The sequence below is a fragment of the Aplysia californica genome, unplaced genomic scaffold (genome assembly GCF_000002075.1).
Source record: "Aplysia californica isolate F4 #8 unplaced genomic scaffold, AplCal3.0 scaffold01779, whole genome shotgun sequence".
Lineage (NCBI taxonomy): Eukaryota > Metazoa > Mollusca > Gastropoda > Aplysiida > Aplysiidae > Aplysia > Aplysia californica.
The window spans coordinates 15030-18294 of NW_004799049.1; the positions used below are offsets into that span (position 1 = coordinate 15030).

Consider the following 3265-nt stretch of genomic DNA (forward strand, 5'->3'; position numbering starts at 1 on the left):
GAGGGAAAGTTAAAAAGTAATACCTATTTGATTGTCTTTATGTTTGCGTTCTTTGGTCAGACTATGGGTGTATGTATTTGAAAGAATTGCTGTAAGTTGAGTTAACCGCATTGCATTAACCGTCGATTCGATTTTGTTGTTGTTGCTGCAATTGCTGTCATTGTTGCTTTTGATGTTGTTGTAGGTGTTGTTGTTGATGTTGTTATTGTTGGTGCTGTTGTTGATGCTGTTGTTGTTGTTTTTATTTGTGCTGTGAGGCACCAAGAACCACCACGGAGTAGGCAATACCAGAGTGATCTTTATTATCTTTTATTATTACTTGTAGCACCCTCCAACCACCGCGACATCACCCACTGCTGCAGACGATACAATAATATATTCTAAGAGAGAACAACCAAACGAACAGGTAAAGGAAAGACAGAGGAGCAAACGAAGGAGAAATACACAGACGTTCTTCTGTCTATTCTTGTCTTTTCTAATTTGCCTGTATGTTCGTTCTGGGAAGGGGGGGGGGGAGTCTCTTCTCTTCTGAATCTCGTCTCACCTTCCTCACTGACTCTGCTTTAGATGTGTAGGTTAGTTTTTTTTAGTTTTTTTGTGAGTTTTTTTTTTTTTTAAAGAAAGGCAGATTCCCCAAGAACGAGATAGAAAGACAGATCTATTTTAATGTAGATAATTTTTACGTCTCCCATCGACACAATTTAGATCAAGAGATAGACAGACAGATAGACAAACAGATAGACAGACAGATAGACAGACAGATAGACAGACAGAGATAGTAAAGTCTTAAAATACAGTACTTCAGCTCACCTGGTTCTCGACATCGCTCAGTTGTTTACAATACAACCACAACCGGCATTCATGACAAAAATGCTTCCAAACCCCAACTAATCCATCTCATCTATACTCAAACTATACTCGTATTTCTCATATAGTTCTTTTACTATTAGTAAGAGGTTTACGGCACTATCAACTTAATAATATCGTCATATAAGAGCTGAAGACTAGAGGTGTTACAAAAGAGTAACAATCTCAAAAAGAAGGAGGAGAGATAAGGACGTTAGATGTTTAATGGGAAAGAAGGAACAAAACGCACCAGAGCACCCGCCAAACAACCACCTGGCATAATTCTTTCTTCTAAGTTTGGTGTTTATTTTATGTTATACAAATACGTTACTTTTTTATATAGGAGTGGAGTTATAGAGAAGTTTATGATGCTGAACACTTTGGTGACAAAGTTGGTTGTGTACAAGAGTAGAAATAGCCAACCGTATACTAAGGGTTACAAATCACCGCACACAACCTACCCGTTGAGCCCGCCAACCACCCGCCTCACAGACACACCAAGAACAAACAAGTTTCCCAGTACACAAGCTACAAACTTCACCGGCAAACTGATGTTGATAAGGTTTACATCCATGTGCCGTCCGCACACTTCTTTGTCTCACGTGACTCCATACGTCAATAGTGTTTCAATATAGTGAAGCAGCCCGCCTCTTTCATGATCACCACACGTCAATAGTGTATCCACATCATGAAGTAGTCAGCCTCCTAAAAGATAATCCCATACTCCAATAGTGTATCCATATAATGAAGAAGCCTGCCTCTTAAATGATCACCACACTCGTCAATAGAAGCCGGCCTCCTAAATTATAATCCCACACTTCAATAGTGTATCCATAAAATGAAGAAGCCCGCTTCTTAAATGATCACAACACACATCGATAGCGTATCCACATCAGAAAGGAGTCCGCCTCCTAAATGATAATCACACACGTCAACAGTCTCCACACCAAAAAGCATCCACCTCTAAACTCATCTAAACTACACCGATTGGCGAATAAAACGTTAACTTCAGGTACATTCCGTATCTTGTTGGTGATGGTTAGGCTGTTTACCTTTACAGACCATGTGAGTTCGCTTCCAAAGTAAGAAAGTTTTAATCCAATATAATATCTCCGTCTGTCAACTGGGACATTTTACCTTCCTCTGCCCTGGTTGGCCTTGACAGACGAGGGTAGAAACAGCTCACCTCATTGTAATTAATTATCTATTAATTATTATTATCTATTAATTATCTAAATTGTGTTAATGGCGGCCAAAAAACATATGTCAATCGTTACAATCACCACAAACGTACACAGTGCCTTCACATCATGAAAGATCCCGCTTCTCAAAACAATCACTCCACAAACGAATTTGTTTCCACATCATAAAACAGCCCGCCTCCCAAAGGATCACCACTACAAAGATGAAATTATTTGTTTTCACATCATAATTCCGTGATCAAATTCGCCCTCGCCACTGATAGTTGCAGGTAGATACGTGAACAGAGTTAGCCAAACTTCTCTCTCAAACACAACACACAAACCTCGCGGATATGTTCGCACGCGCCACACACGGATAAAGAAATACGCACCACTCTTCTTGATGAACGTAAACAACAATAAACACACACGCACGCATGCTCACTTTATCATTTCACGCCTGCCTCTTGCCAGGTTTCTGAGGCAAGATCCATAGCGACAGCCAAAATGGCATGCCAGACAAAGGAATCGGGAATCATAAAAATGTCACCGTCATTTGTCGTGTTCTACCTATACCTACACCCTCGTTTGTCGTGTTCTGAATATTCCTATACTCTCAGCTGTCGTGTTCTACCTCTCACTACATTCTCAATTGTGTTTTACATCTCGTAACATCAACCCTCATATTATGTCATCTTTTACCTCTCCTAACATCATCCCTCCTTTGTCGTGCTTTAGTCTGCTTGCACCCTTGTCGTGTTTTCTATTTGTAGAGTTTCCCTCTCGCTACACCCCTACATCCTCGTTTATCGTGTTTACTTCTTCTTATACCCTCATTTGTCATATTATTTTACCTCACCCCCACACCCTCATTTGTCGTATTCTACCCCTCCCCCACACCCTCACTTGTCGTATTCTATCTATCCCCTTACCATCATTTGCCGTGTCCTGCCTCTCCCCACACCCTCACTTGTCGTGTTCTACCTCTCCCTACATTTCTTGTTTTCTTCCTCTCCTCACATCGTCATGTGTCTTATTCTACCTCTTTCTACACCTTCCCACTTACTGGGTGGACAACCTTGAAGTGACAGAACAGCTGAGAGGTTCACTCAACGTACAGACTCATTTTATGCTTGATCCCGTATCTCTCTCTCTCTCTCTCTCTCTCTCTCTCTCTCTCTCTCTCTCTGTCTCTCTCTTTCTCTCTCTCTGTCTGTCTCTGTCTCTCTCTTTCTCTC

At 41.1% G+C, this 3265-nt stretch overlaps 1 protein-coding gene across 6 annotated transcripts in view; it reads right to left on the bottom strand.

Moving 5' to 3' along the window:
• The window catches only part of LOC101848097 (anaphase-promoting complex subunit 6), a 29340-nt gene that overhangs the window by 11325 nt on the left and 14750 nt on the right, over nucleotides 1-3265 (bottom strand). The gene's annotated exons all lie outside the window — the stretch shown is intronic.